Raw genomic sequence first — 11,103 nt, 5'->3', positions numbered from 1 at the left:
AAGTTTTCTTGAGGAATAGAAAGGAATGGAAGGAGTAGGAAGGCGTCTGATTCCAGGTTCTCCTTCCATGTAAACTATCTTCTCTTAGCAACATATTAAACCAAAAAAGACTCTCCTCCATTTTTTCACAGAAAAGAATCTATGGGGCGCCTGGGTGGCTCAGTGGGTTAAGCCGCTGCCTTCGGCTCAGGTCATGATCTCAGGGTCCTGGGATCGAGTCCCGCATCGGGCTCCCTGTTCAGCGGAGAGCCTGCTTCCCTCTCTCTCTCTCTCTCTGCCTGCCTCTCCATCTACTTGTGATTTCTCTCTGTCAAATAAATAATAAATAAAATCTTTAAAAAAAAAAAAAAAGATAAGAATCTATGCACCCAGCACACTAATGAACATAGAGGATTTAGTGAAAATGGAGGTCACAGGAGAAGGAGGAAGTTAAACTGCAGCCATGTGAAATTATGTAATGGGACCGTAAGCATCAGTATTCCAAAAAGATACTTCCGTCCCTGTACTAATGGGTTTAAAGATTTTTCACCTTTCACTCACTTTGCCTCAGTCTGTCCATCTTGCTGAGTTCTGGTACTTCATTCTTTTTCTCTTCTTTTCTCTTCTTCCTCTTAGAATCAGAGCAAATACTTAAACCTATCACCTTCAGAGTAACCCAAGGATAATCTTCTGTTGCCATTATGTAGCCCTCTCTCCTTACATTAAAACATTTATCAAGATATTTTCCCAAATGAGAAGCATTCTCTCACTAAAAGGAATTCTGATGCTACAGCTTTGGTCTCTTGACCTTCTTCCCCTCATTTCATGAACTAGTACTATGTACGTGACAATCTTTCCTGCCATCCATTGATTTTCAATTGTCCTCTCTTTCTGGACATGGAGGAAGACTTCTCTGCCCTCTTGAAATGGCATGTGGTCATATTGCTAATTACCAGTGGGTTAAGGGGGAAAGTCATATAAATTGCTTTCTGGTAATTAGATTTGTAATCTGAGAAGAAATGTGCTGCTTTGTTGTTGTAAACTGTGGAGACCTATGGCTTGTTTGTTTCTGTAGCATAATCTAACTTCTTCTGTCCAACACAGTAATCTTATCACAAAGGTCTGGCATAACCCTTTGCTCCCTATGGTAAAAGATTACATTCCCTTAGATAGGTTTTACTGTCAGGGTATGACCACATAAAACAGGTTCTACCCTTTGCCAAGACGCCAAACCTGAAAAGGGATCATTTTTGAAGAATTTGCCCACCCATTTCCCCTCCCCAGCTTTGCCTCTGCTTGGACATTGTCAATCAAGGTCCTAATAAATGAAACTAACCAAGCACTTGCTTCCCAATTGCAAACAAAAAGATGACAGAAGGAAGGTTTCCCTACAGCAAGTCAGTATATTGGTTAGACTAGCTAATACATTGTGCTGTTTCTTTGTTCAGCTTCATCAATAGTTTACACTATCTTCAGTGTCTTTTTGTGGTTCATACCGCCACATCTGAAAATGAATTGAGAAACCAAAATAAGCAACTACTGTGTGTGAAGTACACTAAGAATGACATGTGTTCTGCAATTAGCATGTGATGAAATTTCGCAACTGTAAATGTACTAAAACTCCTTGAGGTGCACACATAAAACAAGTGAATTTTATGTTAGGTAAATAATACCTTAAAATGCCATTCAAAATGAATCCAGTGAAAAAGGTGATTGCTTTAAGTAAAGCATAAATTCAAAAGTCAACTACTGACTTACGTTGCAAGATTTTCATATTACTCTGCACATGAAAAAAGTACCACAAACTTCCATTTCAGCATTTCAGGAAGTATGTTGATGTCCTCGGGGTATTAATGGCTAATAACAGAATTAGTTCAGGTTTCCAATTAATGTTACATTTAAAGGTTCCATTGTGTTAGTTTAATATGGATAGCCTGTTTATGTAAATGCCATCGTTAGTGTCATTCTGATGTCTGTTAATGCATTGCATAAAATCAGGTAGATCACATATTTAAAACATGAAGGCATCTGGTCAGGGGAGTAGACCTTTAGTCTGTGTCATCTGAGTAAAGGGGAAGGTTCAAATGTCGGCACATTCTATCAATTGTCATGTATTAAAACTTAGGTCCAAGAGAGGAAGTTTCATTTCCAGTGCTAAGAAGCCAAGAGTGAAGGTGGAGGAGATGGAAACTGGCCTGAGGTACACACCTTAAGGTGAGACAGAAAATGGGGAAACTTCATATTAATTCATTCAGCAAATAAGTGTGTGGTGTGTGCCTACTCCATGCCAAGAAGTGTGCCCTGCACTGATGCTGCAGTGGTCGCTGAGTCTAACAGGTCACTCTCCAAAGGAGTGTACATCCTAATGGTCGAGAGGGATGCCCAATTCAATGTCAGAGCCCCTGAAGGCGAATGGGGACAGGGGTCCTCTGTGGAACAAAGGCAGAGTATTGTCATCAACAGGGCTGCCGAGGACACTGCAAGGCTCTGTGGTCCTCCACTTGTGGGAAAGGCGACTCGAGCTTCAGTGAGGGGTCAGGCATCTCAGGAGTTTGCAGTGGACACCCAGAGCTAGAATATGGTGTGTAAGATAATACTGAGTCTTATTAAATGAGAATATGAGAATGTTTAAAATTGCCCGCCTCTACTATGGGTTCATCCGAGGCCAACCATGAACATCTGTCCTCAATGAAGAGTTCTTATAGACAGTGAGCCCAGCTGTCAGAAACTATAAGGAGTACATTGACAAGAGGCTGTAGGGCAGTGGTTGAGGGGACCCTGGGAGCAAGAAACCTGGGTTTGAATCTCAGTTCTGCCACTTAGGAGCTAGGCAACTGGGCCTGTAGTTTAATTAGTTTTCTTATCTGTAAAAGGTCAATGATCAGAACGGTATCTAAATTACCGGATCGCTGTGATGATTAAAAGAGATGAAGTATGAACAGCACTTGGAAGACCACCTACCTTTCCTCAAACTCAAGACATGTTACCTGTTATTAAAGGATGCAAGGGCCTAAACTCCACAGCTGTAAATGTGTCTTTTAATCTCACTTTCCCAAGGAGGATCCAACCATAAACCAAGGAGAATGAGTCTACAGGCCATGCAAAAGCCAGCCTTACTACTGCTTCTAAAACTTAGTTACTGGGAAGTAATTAGCTGGAGTATAAACACCCACTAATATAGTGTTAGATGTAATTGAGCCCTCTAATACCCTGGTTTCTATTTCTGTAGAAGTCCACATACCAGAGACAACACTGTAGGAGCACTTCATATTCGATACTAATATAATATCGCACCTGCCCAGCACCACAGCTTGCATCACCTCTCAAGATGCTAGGCTTCACGAGAACATTCTAGACAGGGACTGTACATGGTATTAACCATGCAGAATGGAATTTGGGCTCAGTGAGCACATTTGTGACCCAAGGAGGTGATGCAAAAATGGGGAGCAGAGAGGGTTGCTGTACAGAGGAAGGAAGGATGGCTGAATGCATGGTCAGAGAGTAGGGTCCCTCTAAAGAGAATGTGTTCTTCTCACACTCCCCTTAGCTTCCTCTTTGACTGAAGTGGGCGTGGCAAATGGATTGGGAGACTTTAGCAAGCAGAATCCTGGCATTAGCCAGGCATCATCTTTTCTTTCTCCTTTACGAACTCCGTCTGAGCTACAAAGACAGAAAGAGGCAATGCTTCCAAAGCACTCTCGCCCAGCGTCGCTCTCAGATGTCTCCCAAACACTAAGTGGCTGAACTACAGGTGGTAGAGACAACAGCAAAAGCTGTGAATTGCTTCGTGAGCAGAACACAACTCTGTGATGGTTAATTAGACCTCAACCCGCCAGTGCTGGTCCCCCATTTACCAGCTCCACGTCCAGGTTTCTCTTAGCCTGTCAGCAGAGCCTGCCTTGAACCCATTCCAGAGCCCTCTTACTGATAGAGGTAATGAAAACTTGGATCTGTCCATTCCAAATCAGGGCTTCTTTGCTCCGTGGCATGGAAGATGCACAAAAGGGGACGCCATATTTGATTTTTATCAATTCCGACTCCCCAAGGACATTAGGCCTCTCTCAGAGGCTCAGAGCCCTTTGCATTTTCCCAATACCACATCTCTGAGTGAGTGTCAACGTTTAGTGAATTGTTTGCATGATTTTCTTTCTGTATGTTCACCAAAGTTTTACTATCACCTGACAGTAATGCAAAGGTGAATGTCTTCAAATTGTTGTTCAGGTGATAAAAGACCAGACTGATGAGTGGTTTCACACATTACAAAAATAAATAAATAAATAAGAAACTCTATCTTTCAAGTGAGGAGGTACAGGGAGAGAAGAAACTAGATATGTTTAGAGAAATTTTACACTTTGGATGGCTGGTCTTTTTTAATATATTTGTACAAAAAAATAAATAAATAAAAGGGGCCCACTGAAAAATATTTCTCTACATCTACATTCGTTTTGAGCTGCTATAGACTTTCAGGTTCTCAAAATATGACTTATCCAGTCTGGTAATGCATTAAAAATGTGCTGTGGCTTAAAAAAAAAAAAAGAAAAAGAAAAGAAAAAAAAATGAGCTATTGATCTTAGAAGATTTTAATTTAGATTATTTCACTTAAAAGTGTAATAAATGGCAGGGCTCATGTTGAATCACTAAGACAGCAATTATTTTAAGAGTATCAGTCATCTGTGCTTCCATTTTAATCAAATCTCTTTATAGAGTTTTTAGACAGTATTTGAAATAACCACATAGCCTGTCAGTGAAAAGGTGTTTTGAGTTGTATGTCAAAAGTTGAAGAGAAATTAGAAAGACAACTCTTCGTTTTAAAAAACTAATAATGACAGATGGGCAGTTGCTTGTATTTTATTTGTGAGCAACTGTTGTTTTGAAAGGCTTTTCTTTCTTTCTTTCTTTCTTTCTTTCTTTCTTTCTTTCTTTCTTTCTTTCTTTTTTTTTTTTTTTTGAGAGAGAGAGAGAAATGGTATAGTATCAACTAGAAAAATAACCCAGACTGTTTCTGAGTTAAATTTGCAAGGGTGAAAGTCTTTGAAAAATTAGGTTAAGAGCAGTTATATAATTTTGATGACCTCTAGGCAATGAATTCTTGGTCATGTTCATAAGAAAAAGGCAAATATAATAAAAAGAGAAAAGATGAGACAGACCCTGCTGTTAGCCTTAACTTGCAGTTTTACCTTGGAAGCCAAATACTTAGTCTGAAAGGCCTTTTACCTCTGACATTTTCAGGCTTCAGTGAAGATTTCTTTCAGGCCTTCATCTCTCGAGCTGAGACCATGAGCCCTCCCTTAATCCTATAAAATTCATTTAGAGTCATCTTTCCTGACATCTGTACATAAAGCAATTCAAAACATTAGAATATAAATCACATCTGAGGGATTCATCTGAAATTCTATTTCACTGTTTAATAATTAAAAGTTGAAAACCTCTCTGTAGCTTTATAGCACTCTCTAACAAGAATAAATTTTCTTGATAAGGCACCCTCATCCCAAACAGTGGAAGCCGTTGGCATATTCTGACAGATGAGTTTATTGATTAATAAATTCTATCCTCTGGGATGTGACTCTATGGTGGAAACTCTTATTGAGGTGTTGTTACATATTCAGTTCCTGAATCATTTACCCATTTACAAGTGTGTGAATTTAGCATAAGTGCCTCCATTTTCTTGTTCTTAAAATTGAGATGGGCAACAGTGCCCACTACACAGTGTTTTTGCAAGGATTGAGTCAGCATGAGTCAGCACAAACCTTGGTACACAGAGACCACCACCTATGTTGGCTACTATTATAATTGTTATTGGTTTTGTGTTGTTATTCAGAAGAAGCCTTATACTTCACAGAAATAAATTCTTTGCAAGAGAGGGCCTTCTAGGAGGACAAAAACAATGGTAGTAACAAGTTCTTTTCATTATTTGCTGAGTTTTAGGCATTTCTGGGAGTGTCACACCATTAATTTTCAAAAGCCTAAAAACCACAGCAGTATTCTAAAATATCAGGATTGTAGGCAACACTTTATGCGTGGAGAAGAGCTACGTGGCAGTATCAAGATTTCTGAAGGGCTCCTGACTGAATATTGGTCTCCTATATCCCTGACTTAGGCTTGAACTCACTCACCCACATCTGAGTACTTTCTACTGATAAAATCATTGCCCCTATTCTAAGACACATACTTGGAGAATAGACATATTAGGTCACTATTTCCTAAGGACAACTGGGTAAAAACTGAGTCATCAGACTTTTCCAATTTCACTGTAATACCTACATGAGGAGAAATTTTGATGATGGCAAGAAGAAAAAGAGTGACCTGGATGGCAGGCTACTCAACAGTGTGTGAGGTATGCTGGGAATAATGTGTAATTAATAATTCTAATTCTAATTCTTCATATGAAAATCAAGCAGACTTGAAAGTAATACCTGTAATTATTCCACTCTTGCATTCTGATATGTTTCTGGAGCACTAAAAAGAGTGGATGTGTGTCTAGGACACTGGGAATTTCCCGTAGTCTACCCTGTATTATGTCTAAGCCATAGCCCTCATGAGCAGGATGTCCCTTATCCCATTAACAAAGGAGCTCTTCTCCCCTCTGTAAAATCTCTATAAACTTTCCCCAAGCCATTCACATTAAAGCACACATTCAACACACTTTATAAGTAACAAACTATAGAAATGATCCCTGAAAGTATAGTCTTTCAACACACTATATAAGCAAGAAGAATATGCTTGCTCTGCAAATGCAACTTCCAGATAAATCCTTAATCCTTCTTTCCATCAGTTTACACCCAAGCACCTCCTGGATTAAAAATCTGGCACCACCAATGGCTTTGCACCTGTGATGCCTCTGTCCAGAATGATCCTCTCAGATCTGGCCCTTTCTCATCACTGAGGTCTTGGTTTATCTCCCACTGCCTCACTGAGCATTAACTCAATGCTCGTAGAATGTGTAGAATGACTCTGTAGAATGTGGCTCCCCGTTCATGCCATCCCCCCCACCAATCACGTAACTTTTGAACTGTCTTCCACTTAACTGCTAACTGAAGTGAACCTATTTCACCTGTTTGTTTGGATGGCATCTGCATCCCTTGTCCAAAAGGAATCTTGGGGAAAGAAAGGACTTTGTTGGTCTTTTGCCTGGCACATAGTAGGTGCTCGATGCCTATTTGTGGAGTGAAGTAAAATTCTGATTATGGAAGAATAATCTAACATGAATACTTACTGCTACTAAAAACCAATGCAAACCAAAGGGATCCAGGGGGAAGGTGCACGGGCAAGAAGTAATTACCCAAAAAGGACAAAGAGAGTTGGAACAGAAGACTGATGGGAGAAAACAGGGCAGGCAGAATGGTAGACAGTGATGATACCTGGCAAAGATAACCTTGAGCAATTCACGAGTTTGCCCCCATCACATGCTAACTGTAGCAGTTCTTGCTGGCTTTCCATTTAGAGAAATGAAGAAGGTGATTATCTTGGAGAGCCTAAAATAGACTTGAGACCTCCTTATTCTCATTCCTGAGACTGCTCCAGGCCTCCCTGGCAGTCATTCCAGAGGGCTGACTTAGTCATTTTCATACAGCTATGGGATATATCTCCAGTCTATATGTCTCTTAAGGCTGAGAATCTGCTGAATGAGGGGAAGTGGGAACTTCAAACCTCTGGCTCACTGAACAGCCAGTTAATTCACTTTTTTAAAATGATGTGCTGTGTAATGGGAAGGCTAGGGATTTATAGATGGCAGGGGTCAGCTTAGCCTTTGATGGGGGAATTCACTCTAAGCGATTACCCCACCGCTTAAGTGTTCAGTAATAAAACTTAATTCCTTCAGATTGATTTTCCACTTTCCATCATCATCAAATCCTTGCTACTCCACTGAGTATACTCCCTTGCTGTTCAAAAGCAAGGAATTCAGAGAGCAAGATGGGAGGAGGTATGAAAAAGGAATGTAGGGCTTCAGTGATGGTTCTTAAACATTGGTTCTTTCATCCAAATCCTTGTCTGATTTCCTCTAATAATTATTTCAAACTGTAGATAAGCAGTATGTTGGCATTTTCCAGGAGAAACTTTCCAAAACACAGCAGAAAAGGAGGGGAAAAAAAAAAAAGAGCTCAGATTCCTAAGTGGCATGTGTCTGAATTCTCTACCTTGATGGATAATAAAACAAGGTGTTTGTTCCCACCTGGAGCTAGTTCATCACTTTCTAGTGATCTATTAACAGTTTTCTACAACACTTGTAGATATCTCATAACCCAATGGCCTGAGAGTTTGCTAAAGGAGCAGGTGATAAAAATGCAATCTCTAAATAATCTTTCATGTTCTTAGTTTACAAATCTCTTTTGTTTTCCAAATCTACCCATGCTTATTGTCAGAACCTCTTTCAGAGGAACCTACCTATTGTATCATGAGTTATAATTATTTTGCATATTACATCATCATCCTAAAATAAATACTCTGTGAGGGTGGGAACCAAACCTGCCATATCTCATGGTTTTTCCCAGGAGTCAAGACCTCAATAAGTTTTATTGAAATGAATTGAATGGATAAAATGTCTGCTATAACCATTTCTGTATGTATATAGCTAAAAAAGCACTAGAACCTCTCTGCGTGCTGGCATGTTAGCAAAACTGTTATTCACATCTCTGAGTCCTAGAGATAAGAGTGCTTTAGCATAGAATCATAATGCAGGAACTTGTTCAATCAGAATCAAACTCCAGTTCCTGGGCAGCTAGGCTCAATATTACAGAGACCTCTCTAAACCTTAAATGTCCTAATAGCAATGCCGTCTTTTGGATGGCACTAACACTGTGTAACTTTTTTCCCAATAGCACACAAGAGAGGAAGGGAAGATATTATTCTCTTCATTTTTAAGGTAATGCATTGAGTCATAGCCTAGATAGTGAACTGCTTTCATTGCATAACAAGCATCAGAGCAGAAATCTGGCAACCCTTAGCACCTAAGTTTCTAGACTACTAGTTCATTCTTTTCCCACTAGCCTGCTCTATGACATATAGCTTCCTAATGCTGTCCTTTTCATACTTTCATGTGCATACAGATTGCCTGAGAATCTTGGTAATACACAAATTCTGATTCAGTATGTCTGAAGCAACACCTGAAATTTTGGATTTCTAATAAACTCCTAAGGGATGCTGAGGATGCTGGTCTCCAGACCACAATTTGAGTAGAGAGGTTCCAGTGGGCAGTGACCATGCTATCCTGTCTTTATATCTCCGCTGCTTGACACATAGTAGGTACTCAACAAGTATTTATTGACAGGGAAATAATGAATAACCAACCATGCTTGACCAACTTTTGGTATCACAGTGTTGAGCAAATAGTAAAATATTCAGGAAATAAGTAGTGAATTAAAGAATTAACTGAGCAGCCAATGCAATGAAACAAAGAAAGTGTTGACTGTGAAGAACTCCATGTGATCACTTGGTGGTAAAACAAAAGACTTTCAGAGAAGGAGCATCCTTGGAATACACCTCAGTGTTTGCCCTGTGCTAACTCTTGAGGCCATAACAACTCAGTTTACTTATATACTTTCATCCATCAGAATATGTTCTTGACCCTATACATAATATGATGACTTTTTCCAGGTGCTTTTTGTGCTTTGAAGACATTGTCTCCCTCATACTTTGGCCAAGATTCAACAAAGTATAACAATTTCCACATTCTCATTTTTGCCCTGGGGAAAGAAATCTGAGTTGTCCCAGTCTTTCCATCAGAGCTAAAATTAGAGCCCAGATCTTGTCACTCAGCTGATTCTGAAGGGGTTTTTCATATATGCCACTGCCTTACCACACAGAGTTCCTGTGTGGTGAACAGGGTTTTATACTTCAAATGAAATTTAACTGTTCTGAACTGAGTTATGAAATAATGGGTTCTATTATGAATAAGAGATGAATATGACAGAACTTAATTAGAATTCTCTGAACAGTTGGTGAGCTAGAACAATATAATATACATTAAGCCATTTTCTAGAAATCCCATTCTGAAGTCTGGGCACAAGACACTCTGACACTTTGAATCTATCTCAGGAAAGCATGAAAACACTTGTCATGTATAACAGCCTATGAATGGTGTTACCTCCACAAACTCCTAGGAACAGGACATTTTTCAGAAGTGGAGTTTTGTGGGGACAATAATTAGAAGAGAGAGGAATGGGATGGCCTGCCCTTCAGAGGAATGGGATGGCCTGCTCTTCATAGAGGGATGTAGGACATATGCTACTGCTTATATCCTAATCTCTGCAGCGTTACTCTTACCAACCTGGGACCACTGGGCTCTCCCCAATGCACAGATTAGCCCCATTATCTAAGACATTTCCAGATGTTGAGCAAGAAAGACATTTTTGGATTTGAGAACCCCAAACTCCTCAATTATAAAGAGAAAACTAAAAACAAAATAAAACAAAAATCCTCCACCAGAAGCAGAGATAATTTGCTGTGCAGCTGCCTGAAATCATGTAATTGGGACTCAGGTTCTCCTCCATCTCTCAGCTTTGTGTTCCTCCATGTTGACTTCACTATCAGGAAGGTGTCCTCTTGGGGTGTCAAGATGGCCGCCTACTTCTCAGCAGCCCTATTGGAAAGAAAGTGCCTCCTTGGCTAGCAGTTCACAGGATTCACTTCAATTTAGTGAGCTTAGTCCGCTTGCCCAAGGCTAAATAAACCAATCACCCTCACCAGAGATGTATTCTTGGGCTGGAGTTTTGGAGAAGTAGCTCCCCAAAGGAAACTGGAGGAACTGTTACTAAAAAAAGAAGGAAGGGATGATGAGTATGCCAGCAAGAGAGGTCTGATATTATGTGTGATCTTTTATTCTGTCTGAATTCTGATAATTAGGTCTCTTCTTGTTTCAAAAACCCAGTCCCTAGCTTGAACACCATTTCTGATAACTGGCTCCCAAACTTTCTTTATATTTGGATCTTGTCTTGGTAGCCTCTCTGAAAATAACAATAATAATAGCTAGGAATATTTATCAAATACTTACTCTGGGCCAGAATTTGTGCTAAATGCATTATGTGTCTAATTTTATCATCCAAACAACTACAAGGATTTGTTTTATCTTAACTCTGTGTTTAATTGAGACAGCTGGGGCGCAGAGTTAAGGAGTTTTCCCAAGGTAAC

The 11,103-nt window shown here is 39.8% G+C and overlaps 1 pseudogene; it reads right to left on the bottom strand.

Moving 5' to 3' along the window:
• Positions 1-6,593: 6,593 nt before the first annotated feature.
• On the bottom strand, positions 6,594-6,668 carry LOC132014639 (small nucleolar RNA U3; annotated as a pseudogene).
• Between the last annotated feature and the right edge of the window lie 4,435 nt (positions 6,669-11,103).

This window comes from Mustela nigripes, chromosome 3 (assembly GCF_022355385.1).
Source record: "Mustela nigripes isolate SB6536 chromosome 3, MUSNIG.SB6536, whole genome shotgun sequence".
NCBI lineage: Eukaryota > Metazoa > Chordata > Mammalia > Carnivora > Mustelidae > Mustela > Mustela nigripes.
Note: the sequence above shows the minus strand (reverse complement) of the source record. Positions and strands in the feature narration are given on the sequence as shown.